We start from the raw sequence: 12,500 nt of genomic DNA on the forward strand, positions 1-12,500 counted from the left end.
TCACTAGGCCCAGAGCCTACGGCCACACCACACTGATTGCGCCCGATCTCGTCTGATCTCGGAAGCTAAGCAGTGTCGGGCCTCGTTAGTACCTGGATGGGAGACCGCCTGGGAATACCAGGTGCTGTAGGCTTTTTTGTGCTCCAAGTTCAGGAAGTGAGCCATTTCTCAATTGCCTTTCAAAACTGCAAGGTCTAGCTGACTAGATGCTTAAAAGTACAAAACTCACTAGGCCCAGAGCCTACGGCCACACCACACTGATTGCGCCCGATCTTGTCTGATCTCGGAAGCTAAGCAGTGTTGGGCCTAGTTAGTACCTGGATGGGAGACCACCTGGAAATACCAGGTGCTGTAGGCTTTTTTGTGCTCCAAGTTCAGGAAGTGAGCCATTTCACAATTGCCTTTCAAAACTGCAAGGTCTAGCCGACTAGATGCTTAAAAGTACAAAACTCACTAGGCCCAGAGCCTACGGCCACACCACACTGAATGCGCCCGATCTCGGAAGCTAAGCAGGGTCAGGCCTAGTTAGTACCTGGATGGGAGACTGCCTGGGAATACCAGGTGCTGTAGGCTTTTTTGTGCTCCATGATTAGTAATTGCGCAACTTCTCAATTATTTTTCAAATTTGGTATGTTTCCAAAATAATTGTATCCCGTTTTATAGCGGAAATGTTGGACAACATCATGAGGGCTGGAGCTACCTTTTTACATAGAATTAGCATACAGGTAGTGTGTTCATGGGTAATAAATCGACTTTCACATGTAATGCAGTACAGAGAATATTGAGTCCTTCAAGAGGCATGAAAGAAAACCATTATTGTGTTGATTGTTCTCTCCACCTCCCTGCAACAGACACAGGATGGATGAATTAAAGTTATCCTACCAGACATAGGAGTCCTGAATGGGCCCACCAGTCTTATATATCTCGCCTGATCGAGCCTGATCGAGCGATGAGCGTGGTATCATGTTGCAAGTGGCTGCACGGCTTAGCTTACTAAATGCAAATGCATAAGAGTAATATTCTTAGCATTCCTAGAGCCTACGGCCACACCACACTGAATGCACCCGATCTCGACTGATCTCGGAAGTTAAGCAGTGTCAGGCCTAGTTAGTACCTGGATGGGAGACCGCCTGGGAATACCAGGTGCTGTAGGCTTTTTTGTGCTCCAAGTTCAGGAAGTGAGCCCTTTCTCAATTGCCTTTTAAAACTGCAAGGTCTAGCCGACTAGATGCTTAAAAGTACAACACTCACTAGGCCCAGAGCCTACGGCCACACCACACTGAATGCGCCCGATCTCGTCTGATCTCGGAAGCTAAGCAGTGTCGGGCCTAGTTAGTACCTGGATGGGAGACCACCTGGGAATACCAGGTGCTGTAGGCTTTTTTGTGCTCCAAGTTCAGGAAGTGAGCCATTTCACAATTGCCTTTCAAAACTGCAAGGTCTAGCCGACTAGATGCTTAAAAGTACAAACTCACTAGGCCCAGAGCCTACGGCCACACCACACTGAATGCGCCCGATCTCGGTAGCTAAGCAGGGTCGGGCCTAGTTAGTACCTGGATGGGAGACCGCCTGGGAATACCAGGTGCTGTAGGCTTTTTTGTGCTCCAAGTTCAGGAAGTGAGCCATTTCTCAATTGCCTTTCAAAATTGCAAGGTCTAGCTGACTAGATGCTTAAAAGTACAAAACTCACTAGGCCCAGAGCCTACGGCCACACCACACTGATTGCGCCCGATCTCGTCTGATCTCGGAAGCTAAGCAGTGTCGGGCCTCGTTAGTACCTGGATGGGAGACCGCCTGGGAATACCAGGTGCTGTAGGCTTTTTTGTGCTCCAAGTTCAGGAAGTGAGCCATTTCTCAATTGCCTTTCAAAACTGCAAGGTCTAGCTGACTAGATGCTTAAAAGTACAAAACTCACTAGGCCCAGAGCCTACGGCCACACCACACTGATTGCGCCCGATCTCGTCTGATCTCGGAAGCTAAGCAGTGTCGGGCCTAGTTAGTACCTGGATGGGAGACCACCTGGGAATACCAGGTGCTGTAGGCTTTTTTGTGCTCCAAGTTCAGGAAGTGAGCCATTTCACAATTGCCTTTCAAAACTGCAAGGTCTAGCCGACTAGATGCTTAAAAGTACAAAACTCACTAGGCCCAGAGCCTACGGCCACACCACACTGAATGCGCCCGATCTCGGAAGCTAAGCAGGGTCAGGCCTAGTTAGTACCTGGATGGGAGACTGCCTGGGAATACCAGGTGCTGTAGGCTTTTTTGTGCTCCATGATTAGTAATTGCGCAACTTCTCAATTATTTTTCAAATTTGGTATGTTTCCAAAATAATTGTATCCCGTTTTATAGCGGAAATGTTGGACAACATCATGAGGGCTGGAGCTACCTTTTTACATAGAATTAGCATACAGGTAGTGTGTTCATGGGTAATAAATCGACTTTCACATGTAATGCAGTACAGAGAATATTGAGTCCTTCAAGAGGCATGAAAGAAAACCATTATTGTGTTGATTGTTCTCTCCACCTCCCTGCAACAGACACAGGATGGATGAATTAAAGTTATCCTACCAGACATAGGAGTCCTGAATGGGCCCACCAGTCTTATATATCTCGCCTGATCGAGCCTGATCGAGCGATGAGCGTGGTATCATGTTGCAAGTGGCTGCATGGCTTAGCTTACTAAATGCAAATGCATAAGAGTAATATTCTTAGCATTCCTAGAGCCTACGGCCACACCACACTGAATGCACCCGATCTCGACTGATCTCGGAAGTTAAGCAGTGTCAGGCCTAGTTAGTACCTGGATGGGAGACCGCCTGGGAATACCAGGTGCTGTAGGCTTTTTTGTGCTCCAAGTTCAGGAAGTGAGCCCTTTCTCAATTGCCTTTTAAAACTGCAAGGTCTAGCCGACTAGATGCTTAAAAGTACAAAACTCACTAGGCCCAGAGCCTACGGCCACACCACACTGAATGTGCCCGATCTCGGAAGCTAAGCAGGGTCAGGCCTAGTTAGTACCTGGATGGGAGACTGCCTGGGAATACCAGGTGCTGTAGGCTTTTTTGTGCTCCATGATTAGTAATTGCGCAACTTCTCAATTATTTTTCAAATTTGGTATGTTTCCAAAATAATTGTATCCCGTTTTATAGCGGAAATGTTGGACAACATCATGAGGGCTGGAGCTACCTTTTTACATAGAATTAGCATACAGGTAGTGTGTTCATGGGTAATAAATCGACTTTCACATGTAATGCAGTACAGAGAATATTGAGTCCTTCAAGAGGCATGAAAGAAAACCATTATTGTGTTGATTGTTCTCTCCACCTCCCTGCAACAGACACAGGATGGATGAATTAAAGTTATCCTACCAGACATAGGAGTCCTGAATGGGCCCACCAGTCTTATATATCTCGCCTGATCGAGCCTGATCGAGCGATGAGCGTGGTATCATGTTGCAAGTGGCTGCATGGCTTAGTTTACTAAATGCAAATGCATAAGAGTAATATTCTTAGCATTCCTAGAGCCTACGGCCACACCACACTGAATGCACCCGATCTCGTCTGATCTCGGAAGTTAAGCAGTGTCAGGCCTAGTTAGTACCTGGATGGGAGACCGCCTGGGAATACCAGGTGCTGTAGGCTTTTTTGTGCTCCAAGTTCAGGAAGTGAGCCCTTTCTCAATTGCCTTTTAAAACTGCAAGGTCTAGCCGACTAGATGCTTAAAAGTACAACACTCACTAGGCCCAGAGCCTACGGCCACACCACACTGAATGCGCCCGATCTCGTCTGATCTCGGAAGCTAAGCAGTGTCGGGCCTAGTTAGTACCTGGATGGGAGACCACCTGGGAATACCAGGTGCTGTAGGCTTTTTTGTGCTCCAAGTTCAGGAAGTGAGCCATTTCACAATTGCCTTTCAAAACTGCAAGGTCTAGCCGACTAGATGCTTAAAAGTACAAACTCACTAGGCCCAGAGCCTACGGCCACACCACACTGAATGCGCCCGATCTCGGTAGCTAAGCAGGGTCGGGCCTAGTTAGTACCTGGATGGGAGACCGCCTGGGAATACCAGGTGCTGTAGGCTTTTTTGTGCTCCAAGTTCAGGAAGTGAGCCATTTCTCAATTGCCTTTCAAAATTGCAAGGTCTAGCTGACTAGATGCTTAAAAGTACAAAACTCACTAGGCCCAGAGCCTACGGCCACACCACACTGATTGCGCCCGATCTCGTCTGATCTCGGAAGCTAAGCAGTGTCGGGCCTCGTTAGTACCTGGATGGGAGACCGCCTGGGAATACCAGGTGCTGTAGGCTTTTTTGTGCTCCAAGTTCAGGAAGTGAGCCATTTCTCAATTGCCTTTCAAAACTGCAAGGTCTAGCTGACTAGATGCTTAAAAGTACAAAACTCACTAGGCCCAGAGCCTACGGCCACACCACACTGATTGCGCCCGATCTCGTCTGATCTCGGAAGCTAAGCAGTGTCGGGCCTAGTTAGTACCTGGATGGGAGACCACCTGGGAATACCAGGTGCTGTAGGCTTTTTTGTGCTCCAAGTTCAGGAAGTGAGCCATTTCACAATTGCCTTTCAAAACTGCAAGGTCTAGCCGACTAGATGCTTAAAAGTACAAAACTCACTAGGCCCAGAGCCTACGGCCACACCACACTGAATGCGCCCGATCTCGGAAGCTAAGCAGGGTCAGGCCTAGTTAGTACCTGGATGGGAGACTGCCTGGGAATACCAGGTGCTGTAGGCTTTTTTGTGCTCCATGATTAGTAATTGCGCAACTTCTCAATTATTTTTCAAATTTGGTATGTTTCCAAAATAATTGTATCCCGTTTTATAGCGGAAATGTTGGACAACATCATGAGGGCTGGAGCTACCTTTTTACATAGAATTAGCATACAGGTAGTGTGTTCATGGGTAATAAATCGACTTTCACATGTAATGCAGTACAGAGAATATTGAGTCCTTCAAGAGGCATGAAAGAAAACCATTATTGTGTTGATTGTTCTCTCCACCTCCCTGCAACAGACACAGGATGGATGAATTAAAGTTATCCTACCAGACATAGGAGTCCTGAATGGGCCCACCAGTCTTATATATCTCGCCTGATCGAGCCTGATCGAGCGATGAGCGTGGTATCATGTTGCAAGTGGCTGCATGGCTTAGCTTACTAAATGCAAATGCATAAGAGTAATATTCTTAGCATTCCTAGAGCCTACGGCCACACCACACTGAATGCACCCGATCTCGACTGATCTCGGAAGTTAAGCAGTGTCAGGCCTAGTTAGTACCTGGATGGGAGACCGCCTGGGAATACCAGGTGCTGTAGGCTTTTTTGTGCTCCAAGTTCAGGAAGTGAGCCCTTTCTCAATTGCCTTTTAAAACTGCAAGGTCTAGCCGACTAGATGCTTAAAAGTACAAAACTCACTAGGCCCAGAGCCTACGGCCACACCACACTGAATGTGCCCGATCTCGGAAGCTAAGCAGGGTCAGGCCTAGTTAGTACCTGGATGGGAGACTGCCTGGGAATACCAGGTGCTGTAGGCTTTTTTGTGCTCCATGATTAGTAATTGCGCAACTTCTCAATTATTTTTCAAATTTGGTATGTTTCCAAAATAATTGTATCCCGTTTTATAGCGGAAATGTTGGACAACATCATGAGGGCTGGAGCTACCTTTTTACATAGAATTAGCATACAGGTAGTGTGTTCATGGGTAATAAATCGACTTTCACATGTAATGCAGTACAGAGAATATTGAGTCCTTCAAGAGGCATGAAAGAAAACCATTATTGTGTTGATTGTTCTCTCCACCTCCCTGCAACAGACACAGGATGGATGAATTAAAGTTATCCTACCAGACATAGGAGTAATGAATGGGCCCACCAGTCTTATATATCTCGCCTGATCGAGCCTGATCGAGCGATGAGCGTGGTATCATGTTGCAAGTGGCTGCATGGCTTAGCTTACTAAATGCAAATGCATAAGAGTAATATTCTTAGCATTCCTAGAGCCTACGGCCACACCACACTGAATGCACCCGATCTCGACTGATCTCAGAAGTTAAGCAGTGTCAGGCCTAGTTAGTACCTGGATGGGAGACCGCCTGGGAATACCAGGTGCTGTAGGCTTTTTTGTGCTCCAAGTTCAGGAAGTGAGCCCTTTCTCAATTGCCTTTTAAAACTGCAAGGTCTAGCCGACTAGATGCTTAAAAGTACAAAACTCACTAGGCCCAGAGCCTACGGCCACACCACACTGAATGTGCCTGATCTCGTCTGATCTCAGAAGCTAAGCAGTGTCGGGCCTAGTTAGTACCTGGATGGAAGACCGCCTGGGAATACCAGGTGCTGTAGGCTTTTTTGTACTCCAAGTTCAGGAAGTGAGCCATTTCTCAATTGCCTTTCAAAACTGCAAGGTCTAGCCGACTAGATGCTTAAAAGTACAAAACTCACAAGAACCAGAGCCTACGGCCACACCACACTGAATGCGCCCGATCTCGTCTGATCTCGGAAGCTAAGCAGTGTCGGGCCTCGTTAGTACCTGGATGGGAGACCGCCTGGGAATACCAGGTGCTGTAGGCTTTTTTGTGCTCCAAGTTCAGGAAGTGAGCCATTTCTCAATTGCCTTTCAAAATTGCAAGGTCTAGCTGACTAGATGCTTAAAAGTACAAAACTCACTAGGCCCAGAGCCTACGGCCACACCACACTGATTGCGCCCGATCTCGTCTGATCTCGGAAGCTAAGCAGTGTCGGGCCTCGTTAGTACCTGGATGGGAGACCGCCTGGGAATACCAGGTGCTGTAGGCTTTTTTGTGCTCCAAGTTCAGGAAGTGAGCCATTTCTCAATTGCCTTTCAAAACTGCAAGGTCTAGCTGACTAGATGCTTAAAAGTACAAAACTCACTAGGCCCAGAGCCTACGGCCACACCACACTGATTGCGCCCGATCTTGTCTGATCTCGGAAGCTAAGCAGTGTTGGGCCTAGTTAGTACCTGGATGGGAGACCACCTGGAAATACCAGGTGCTGTAGGCTTTTTTGTGCTCCAAGTTCAGGAAGTGAGCCATTTCACAATTGCCTTTCAAAACTGCAAGGTCTAGCCGACTAGATGCTTAAAAGTACAAAACTCACTAGGCCCAGAGCCTACGGCCACACCACACTGAATGCGCCCGATCTCGGAAGCTAAGCAGGGTCAGGCCTAGTTAGTACCTGGATGGGAGACTGCCTGGGAATACCAGGTGCTGTAGGCTTTTTTGTGCTCCATGATTAGTAATTGCGCAACTTCTCAATTATTTTTCAAATTTGGTATGTTTCCAAAATAATTGTATCCCGTTTTATAGCGGAAATGTTGGACAACATCATGAGGGCTGGAGCTACCTTTTTACATAGAATTAGCATACAGGTAGTGTGTTCATGGGTAATAAATCGACTTTCACATGTAATGCAGTACAGAGAATATTGAGTCCTTCAAGAGGCATGAAAGAAAACCATTATTGTGTTGATTGTTCTCTCCACCTCCCTGCAACAGACACAGGATGGATGAATTAAAGTTATCCTACCAGACATAGGAGTCCTGAATGGGCCCACCAGTCTTATATATCTCGCCTGATCGAGCCTGATCGAGCGATGAGCGTGGTATCATGTTGCAAGTGGCTGCATGGCTTAGCTTACTAAATGCAAATGCATAAGAGTAATATTCTTAGCATTCCTAGAGCCTACGGCCACACCACACTGAATGCACCCGATCTCGACTGATCTCGGAAGTTAAGCAGTGTCAGGCCTAGTTAGTACCTGGATGGGAGACCGCCTGGGAATACCAGGTGCTGTAGGCTTTTTTGTGCTCCAAGTTCAGGAAGTGAGCCCTTTCTCAATTGCCTTTTAAAACTGCAAGGTCTAGCCGACTAGATGCTTAAAAGTACAACACTCACTAGGCCCAGAGCCTACGGCCACACCACACTGAATGCGCCCGATCTCGTCTGATCTCGGAAGCTAAGCAGTGTCGGGCCTAGTTAGTACCTGGATGGGAGACCACCTGGGAATACCAGGTGCTGTAGGCTTTTTTGTGCTCCAAGTTCAGGAAGTGAGCCATTTCACAATTGCCTTTCAAAACTGCAAGGTCTAGCCGACTAGATGCTTAAAAGTACAAACTCACTAGGCCCAGAGCCTACGGCCACACCACACTGAATGCGCCCGATCTCGGTAGCTAAGCAGGGTCGGGCCTAGTTAGTACCTGGATGGGAGACCGCCTGGGAATACCAGGTGCTGTAGGCTTTTTTGTGCTCCAAGTTCAGGAAGTGAGCCATTTCTCAATTGCCTTTCAAAATTGCAAGGTCTAGCTGACTAGATGCTTAAAAGTACAAAACTCACTAGGCCCAGAGCCTACGGCCACACCACACTGATTGCGCCCGATCTCGTCTGATCTCGGAAGCTAAGCAGTGTCGGGCCTCGTTAGTACCTGGATGGGAGACCGCCTGGGAATACCAGGTGCTGTAGGCTTTTTTGTGCTCCAAGTTCAGGAAGTGAGCCATTTCTCAATTGCCTTTCAAAACTGCAAGGTCTAGCTGACTAGATGCTTAAAAGTACAAAACTCACTAGGCCCAGAGCCTACGGCCACACCACACTGATTGCGCCCGATCTCGTCTGATCTCGGAAGCTAAGCAGTGTCGGGCCTAGTTAGTACCTGGATGGGAGACCACCTGGGAATACCAGGTGCTGTAGGCTTTTTTGTGCTCCAAGTTCAGGAAGTGAGCCATTTCACAATTGCCTTTCAAAACTGCAAGGTCTAGCCGACTAGATGCTTAAAAGTACAAAACTCACTAGGCCCAGAGCCTACGGCCACACCACACTGAATGCGCCCGATCTCGGAAGCTAAGCAGGGTCAGGCCTAGTTAGTACCTGGATGGGAGACTGCCTGGGAATACCAGGTGCTGTAGGCTTTTTTGTGCTCCATGATTAGTAATTGCGCAACTTCTCAATTATTTTTCAAATTTGGTATGTTTCCAAAATAATTGTATCCCGTTTTATAGCGGAAATGTTGGACAACATCATGAGGGCTGGAGCTACCTTTTTACATAGAATTAGCATACAGGTAGTGTGTTCATGGGTAATAAATCGACTTTCACATGTAATGCAGTACAGAGAATATTGAGTCCTTCAAGAGGCATGAAAGAAAACCATTATTGTGTTGATTGTTCTCTCCACCTCCCTGCAACAGACACAGGATGGATGAATTAAAGTTATCCTACCAGACATAGGAGTCCTGAATGGGCCCACCAGTCTTATATATCTCGCCTGATCGAGCCTGATCGAGCGATGAGCGTGGTATCATGTTGCAAGTGGCTGCATGGCTTAGCTTACTAAATGCAAATGCATAAGAGTAATATTCTTAGCATTCCTAGAGCCTACGGCCACACCACACTGAATGCACCCGATCTCGACTGATCTCGGAAGTTAAGCAGTGTCAGGCCTAGTTAGTACCTGGATGGGAGACCGCCTGGGAATACCAGGTGCTGTAGGCTTTTTTGTGCTCCAAGTTCAGGAAGTGAGCCCTTTCTCAATTGCCTTTTAAAACTGCAAGGTCTAGCCGACTAGATGCTTAAAAGTACAAAACTCACTAGGCCCAGAGCCTACGGCCACACCACACTGAATGTGCCCGATCTCGGAAGCTAAGCAGGGTCAGGCCTAGTTAGTACCTGGATGGGAGACTGCCTGGGAATACCAGGTGCTGTAGGCTTTTTTGTGCTCCATGATTAGTAATTGCGCAACTTCTCAATTATTTTTCAAATTTGGTATGTTTCCAAAATAATTGTATCCCGTTTTATAGCGGAAATGTTGGACAACATCATGAGGGCTGGAGCTACCTTTTTACATAGAATTAGCATACAGGTAGTGTGTTCATGGGTAATAAATCGACTTTCACATGTAATGCAGTACAGAGAATATTGAGTCCTTCAAGAGGCATGAAAGAAAACCATTATTGTGTTGATTGTTCTCTCCACCTCCCTGCAACAGACACAGGATGGATGAATTAAAGTTATCCTACCAGACATAGGAGTCCTGAATGGGCCCACCAGTCTTATATATCTCGCCTGATCGAGCCTGATCGAGCGATGAGCGTGGTATCATGTTGCAAGTGGCTGCATGGCTTAGCTTACTAAATGCAAATGCATAAGAGTAATATTCTTAGCATTCCTAGAGCCTACGGCCACACCACACTGAATGCACCCGATCTCGTCTGATCTCGGAAGTTAAGCAGTGTCAGGCCTAGTTAGTACCTGGATGGGAGACCGCCTGGGAATACCAGGTGCTGTAGGCTTTTTTGTGCTCCAAGTTCAGGAAGTGAGCCCTTTCTCAATTGCCTTTTAAAACTGCAAGGTCTAGCCGACTAGATGCTTAAAAGTACAACACTCACTAGGCCCAGAGCCTACGGCCACACCACACTGAATGCGCCCGATCTCGTCTGATCTCGGAAGCTAAGCAGTGTCGGGCCTAGTTAGTACCTGGATGGGAGACCACCTGGGAATACCAGGTGCTGTAGGCTTTTTTGTGCTCCAAGTTCAGGAAGTGAGCCATTTCACAATTGCCTTTCAAAACTGCAAGGTCTAGCCGACTAGATGCTTAAAAGTACAAACTCACTAGGCCCAGAGCCTACGGCCACACCACACTGAATGCGCCCAATCTCGGTAGCTAAGCAGGGTCGGGCCTAGTTAGTACCTGGATGGGAGACCGCCTGGGAATACCAGGTGCTGTAGGCTTTTTTGTGCTCCAAGTTCAGGAAGTGAGCCATTTCTCAATTGCCTTTCAAAATTGCAAGGTCTAGCTGACTAGATGCTTAAAAGTACAAAACTCACTAGGCCCAGAGCCTACGGCCACACCACACTGATTGCGCCCGATCTCGTCTGATCTCGGAAGCTAAGCAGTGTCGGGCCTCGTTAGTACCTGGATGGGAGACCGCCTGGGAATACCAGGTGCTGTAGGCTTTTTTGTGCTCCAAGTTCAGGAAGTGAGCCATTTCTCAATTGCCTTTCAAAACTGCAAGGTCTAGCTGACTAGATGCTTAAAAGTACAAAACTCACTAGGCCCAGAGCCTACAGCCACACCACACTGATTGCGCCCGATCTCGTCTGATCTCGGAAGCTAAGCAGTGTCGGGCCTAGTTAGTACCTGGATGGGAGACCACCTGGGAATACCAGGTGCTGTAGGCTTTTTTGTGCTCCAAGTTCAGGAAGTGAGCCATTTCACAATTGCCTTTCAAAACTGCAAGGTCTAGCCGACTAGATGCTTAAAAGTACAAAACTCACTAGGCCCAGAGCCTACGGCCACACCACACTGAATGCGCCCTCTCTCGGAAGCTAAGCAGGGTCAGGCCTAGTTAGTACCTGGATGGGAGACTGCCTGGGAATACCAGGTGCTGTAGGCTTTTTTGTGCTCCATGATTAGTAATTGCGCAACTTCTCAATTATTTTTCAAATTTGGTATGTTTCCAAAATAATTGTATCCCGTTTTATAGCGGAAATGTTGGACAACATCATGAGGGCTGGAGCTACCGTTTTACATAGAATTAGCATACAGGTAGTGTGTTCATGGGTAATAAATCGACTTTCACATGTAATGCAGTACAGAGAATATTGAGTCCTTCAAGAGGCATGAAAGAAAACCATTATTGTGTTGATTGTTCTCTCCACCTCCCTGCAACAGACACAGGATGGATGAATTAAAGTTATCCTACCAGACATAGGAGTCCTGAATGGGCCCACCAGTCTTATATATCTCGCCTGATCGAGCCTGATCGAGCGATGAGCGTGGTATCATGTTGCAAGTGGCTGCATGGCTTAGCTTACTAAATGCAAATGCATAAGAGTAATATTCTTAGCATTCCTAGAGCCTACGGCCACACCACACTGAATGCACCCGATCTCGACTGATCTCGGAAGTTAAGCAGTGTCAGGCCTAGTTAGTACCTGGATGGGAGACCGCCTGGGAATACCAGGTGCTGTAGGCTTTTTTGTGCTCCAAGTTCAGGAAGTGAGCCCTTTCTCAATTGCCTTTTAAAACTGCAAGGTCTAGCCGACTAGATGCTTAAAAGTACAAAACTCACTAGGCCCAGAGCCTACGGCCACACCACACTGAATGTGCCCGATCTCGGAAGCTAAGCAGGGTCAGGCCTAGTTAGTACCTGGATGGGAGACTGCCTGGGAATACCAGGTGCTGTAGGCTTTTTTGTGCTCCATGATTAGTAATTGCGCAACTTCTCAATTATTTTTCAAATTTGGTATGTTTCCAAAATAATTGTATCCCGTTTTATAGCGGAAATGTTGGACAACATCATGAGGGCTGGAGCTACCTTTTTACATAGAATTAGCATACAGGTAGTGTGTTCATGGGTAATAAATCGACTTTCACATGTAATGCAGTACAGAGAATATTGAGTCCTTCAAGAGGCATGAAAGAAAACCATTATTGTGTTGATTGTTCTCTCCACCTCCCTGCAACAGACACAGGATGGATGAATTAA

General features: G+C 47.1%; 27 non-coding genes and 13 pseudogenes across 27 annotated transcripts; all 40 read left to right on the top strand.

Moving 5' to 3' along the window:
* The first annotated feature begins 14 nt into the window (after nucleotides 1-14).
* Nucleotides 15-133, top strand: LOC138536874 (5S ribosomal RNA). Its single transcript, XR_011285032.1, has one exon. It is a non-coding gene; the product is annotated as a 5S ribosomal RNA (ribosomal RNA).
* A 106-nt stretch (nucleotides 134-239) lies between these two features.
* Nucleotides 240-358, top strand: LOC138541617 (5S ribosomal RNA). Its single transcript, XR_011289619.1, has one exon. It is a non-coding gene; the product is annotated as a 5S ribosomal RNA (ribosomal RNA).
* Nucleotides 359-464: 106 nt separating this feature from the next.
* Nucleotides 465-573, top strand: LOC138544969 (5S ribosomal RNA; annotated as a pseudogene).
* Nucleotides 574-1,036: 463 nt separating this feature from the next.
* On the top strand, nucleotides 1,037-1,155 carry LOC138538270 (5S ribosomal RNA). Its single transcript, XR_011286377.1, has one exon. It is a non-coding gene; the product is annotated as a 5S ribosomal RNA (ribosomal RNA).
* A 106-nt stretch (nucleotides 1,156-1,261) lies between these two features.
* On the top strand, nucleotides 1,262-1,380 carry LOC138547243 (5S ribosomal RNA). Its single transcript, XR_011291090.1, has one exon. It is a non-coding gene; the product is annotated as a 5S ribosomal RNA (ribosomal RNA).
* Nucleotides 1,381-1,485: 105 nt separating this feature from the next.
* LOC138543079 (5S ribosomal RNA) lies at nucleotides 1,486-1,594 on the top strand (annotated as a pseudogene).
* Nucleotides 1,595-1,700: 106 nt separating this feature from the next.
* Nucleotides 1,701-1,819, top strand: LOC138536875 (5S ribosomal RNA). The gene has a single exon (XR_011285033.1). It is a non-coding gene; the product is annotated as a 5S ribosomal RNA (ribosomal RNA).
* Nucleotides 1,820-1,925: 106 nt separating this feature from the next.
* LOC138547536 (5S ribosomal RNA) lies at nucleotides 1,926-2,044 on the top strand. The gene has a single exon (XR_011291372.1). It is a non-coding gene; the product is annotated as a 5S ribosomal RNA (ribosomal RNA).
* A 106-nt stretch (nucleotides 2,045-2,150) lies between these two features.
* Nucleotides 2,151-2,259, top strand: LOC138544970 (5S ribosomal RNA; annotated as a pseudogene).
* Nucleotides 2,260-2,722: 463 nt separating this feature from the next.
* LOC138538271 (5S ribosomal RNA) lies at nucleotides 2,723-2,841 on the top strand. The gene has a single exon (XR_011286378.1). It is a non-coding gene; the product is annotated as a 5S ribosomal RNA (ribosomal RNA).
* Nucleotides 2,842-2,947: 106 nt separating this feature from the next.
* LOC138545986 (5S ribosomal RNA) lies at nucleotides 2,948-3,056 on the top strand (annotated as a pseudogene).
* A 463-nt stretch (nucleotides 3,057-3,519) lies between these two features.
* On the top strand, nucleotides 3,520-3,638 carry LOC138548748 (5S ribosomal RNA). Its single transcript, XR_011292543.1, has one exon. It is a non-coding gene; the product is annotated as a 5S ribosomal RNA (ribosomal RNA).
* A 106-nt stretch (nucleotides 3,639-3,744) lies between these two features.
* LOC138547254 (5S ribosomal RNA) lies at nucleotides 3,745-3,863 on the top strand. Its single transcript, XR_011291101.1, has one exon. It is a non-coding gene; the product is annotated as a 5S ribosomal RNA (ribosomal RNA).
* Nucleotides 3,864-3,968: 105 nt separating this feature from the next.
* Nucleotides 3,969-4,077, top strand: LOC138543080 (5S ribosomal RNA; annotated as a pseudogene).
* Nucleotides 4,078-4,183: 106 nt separating this feature from the next.
* Nucleotides 4,184-4,302, top strand: LOC138536876 (5S ribosomal RNA). Its single transcript, XR_011285034.1, has one exon. It is a non-coding gene; the product is annotated as a 5S ribosomal RNA (ribosomal RNA).
* A 106-nt stretch (nucleotides 4,303-4,408) lies between these two features.
* LOC138547537 (5S ribosomal RNA) lies at nucleotides 4,409-4,527 on the top strand. Its single transcript, XR_011291373.1, has one exon. It is a non-coding gene; the product is annotated as a 5S ribosomal RNA (ribosomal RNA).
* Nucleotides 4,528-4,633: 106 nt separating this feature from the next.
* LOC138544971 (5S ribosomal RNA) lies at nucleotides 4,634-4,742 on the top strand (annotated as a pseudogene).
* Nucleotides 4,743-5,205: 463 nt separating this feature from the next.
* On the top strand, nucleotides 5,206-5,324 carry LOC138538272 (5S ribosomal RNA). Its single transcript, XR_011286379.1, has one exon. It is a non-coding gene; the product is annotated as a 5S ribosomal RNA (ribosomal RNA).
* Nucleotides 5,325-5,430: 106 nt separating this feature from the next.
* On the top strand, nucleotides 5,431-5,539 carry LOC138545987 (5S ribosomal RNA; annotated as a pseudogene).
* Nucleotides 5,540-6,002: 463 nt separating this feature from the next.
* Nucleotides 6,003-6,121, top strand: LOC138542176 (5S ribosomal RNA). The gene has a single exon (XR_011290163.1). It is a non-coding gene; the product is annotated as a 5S ribosomal RNA (ribosomal RNA).
* A 106-nt stretch (nucleotides 6,122-6,227) lies between these two features.
* Nucleotides 6,228-6,346, top strand: LOC138539507 (5S ribosomal RNA). The gene has a single exon (XR_011287572.1). It is a non-coding gene; the product is annotated as a 5S ribosomal RNA (ribosomal RNA).
* Nucleotides 6,347-6,452: 106 nt separating this feature from the next.
* LOC138549802 (5S ribosomal RNA) lies at nucleotides 6,453-6,571 on the top strand. Its single transcript, XR_011293573.1, has one exon. It is a non-coding gene; the product is annotated as a 5S ribosomal RNA (ribosomal RNA).
* Nucleotides 6,572-6,677: 106 nt separating this feature from the next.
* LOC138536877 (5S ribosomal RNA) lies at nucleotides 6,678-6,796 on the top strand. The gene has a single exon (XR_011285035.1). It is a non-coding gene; the product is annotated as a 5S ribosomal RNA (ribosomal RNA).
* A 106-nt stretch (nucleotides 6,797-6,902) lies between these two features.
* On the top strand, nucleotides 6,903-7,021 carry LOC138541619 (5S ribosomal RNA). Its single transcript, XR_011289621.1, has one exon. It is a non-coding gene; the product is annotated as a 5S ribosomal RNA (ribosomal RNA).
* A 106-nt stretch (nucleotides 7,022-7,127) lies between these two features.
* LOC138544972 (5S ribosomal RNA) lies at nucleotides 7,128-7,236 on the top strand (annotated as a pseudogene).
* Nucleotides 7,237-7,699: 463 nt separating this feature from the next.
* LOC138538273 (5S ribosomal RNA) lies at nucleotides 7,700-7,818 on the top strand. The gene has a single exon (XR_011286380.1). It is a non-coding gene; the product is annotated as a 5S ribosomal RNA (ribosomal RNA).
* Nucleotides 7,819-7,924: 106 nt separating this feature from the next.
* On the top strand, nucleotides 7,925-8,043 carry LOC138547266 (5S ribosomal RNA). Its single transcript, XR_011291113.1, has one exon. It is a non-coding gene; the product is annotated as a 5S ribosomal RNA (ribosomal RNA).
* A 105-nt stretch (nucleotides 8,044-8,148) lies between these two features.
* Nucleotides 8,149-8,257, top strand: LOC138543081 (5S ribosomal RNA; annotated as a pseudogene).
* Nucleotides 8,258-8,363: 106 nt separating this feature from the next.
* On the top strand, nucleotides 8,364-8,482 carry LOC138536878 (5S ribosomal RNA). Its single transcript, XR_011285036.1, has one exon. It is a non-coding gene; the product is annotated as a 5S ribosomal RNA (ribosomal RNA).
* A 106-nt stretch (nucleotides 8,483-8,588) lies between these two features.
* Nucleotides 8,589-8,707, top strand: LOC138547538 (5S ribosomal RNA). Its single transcript, XR_011291374.1, has one exon. It is a non-coding gene; the product is annotated as a 5S ribosomal RNA (ribosomal RNA).
* Nucleotides 8,708-8,813: 106 nt separating this feature from the next.
* Nucleotides 8,814-8,922, top strand: LOC138544973 (5S ribosomal RNA; annotated as a pseudogene).
* Nucleotides 8,923-9,385: 463 nt separating this feature from the next.
* On the top strand, nucleotides 9,386-9,504 carry LOC138538274 (5S ribosomal RNA). Its single transcript, XR_011286381.1, has one exon. It is a non-coding gene; the product is annotated as a 5S ribosomal RNA (ribosomal RNA).
* A 106-nt stretch (nucleotides 9,505-9,610) lies between these two features.
* Nucleotides 9,611-9,719, top strand: LOC138545988 (5S ribosomal RNA; annotated as a pseudogene).
* Nucleotides 9,720-10,182: 463 nt separating this feature from the next.
* On the top strand, nucleotides 10,183-10,301 carry LOC138548749 (5S ribosomal RNA). The gene has a single exon (XR_011292544.1). It is a non-coding gene; the product is annotated as a 5S ribosomal RNA (ribosomal RNA).
* Nucleotides 10,302-10,407: 106 nt separating this feature from the next.
* On the top strand, nucleotides 10,408-10,526 carry LOC138547277 (5S ribosomal RNA). Its single transcript, XR_011291124.1, has one exon. It is a non-coding gene; the product is annotated as a 5S ribosomal RNA (ribosomal RNA).
* A 105-nt stretch (nucleotides 10,527-10,631) lies between these two features.
* Nucleotides 10,632-10,740, top strand: LOC138544778 (5S ribosomal RNA; annotated as a pseudogene).
* Nucleotides 10,741-10,846: 106 nt separating this feature from the next.
* On the top strand, nucleotides 10,847-10,965 carry LOC138536879 (5S ribosomal RNA). The gene has a single exon (XR_011285037.1). It is a non-coding gene; the product is annotated as a 5S ribosomal RNA (ribosomal RNA).
* A 106-nt stretch (nucleotides 10,966-11,071) lies between these two features.
* On the top strand, nucleotides 11,072-11,190 carry LOC138548525 (5S ribosomal RNA). The gene has a single exon (XR_011292324.1). It is a non-coding gene; the product is annotated as a 5S ribosomal RNA (ribosomal RNA).
* Nucleotides 11,191-11,868: 678 nt separating this feature from the next.
* LOC138538275 (5S ribosomal RNA) lies at nucleotides 11,869-11,987 on the top strand. Its single transcript, XR_011286382.1, has one exon. It is a non-coding gene; the product is annotated as a 5S ribosomal RNA (ribosomal RNA).
* Nucleotides 11,988-12,093: 106 nt separating this feature from the next.
* On the top strand, nucleotides 12,094-12,202 carry LOC138545990 (5S ribosomal RNA; annotated as a pseudogene).
* Nucleotides 12,203-12,500: the final 298 nt, after the last annotated feature.

The sequence above is a fragment of the Ambystoma mexicanum genome, unplaced genomic scaffold, assembly GCF_040938575.1.
Source record: "Ambystoma mexicanum isolate Mex_15411 unplaced genomic scaffold, UKY_AmexF1_1 Mex_scaf10, whole genome shotgun sequence".
Classification (NCBI taxonomy): domain Eukaryota; kingdom Metazoa; phylum Chordata; class Amphibia; order Caudata; family Ambystomatidae; genus Ambystoma; species Ambystoma mexicanum.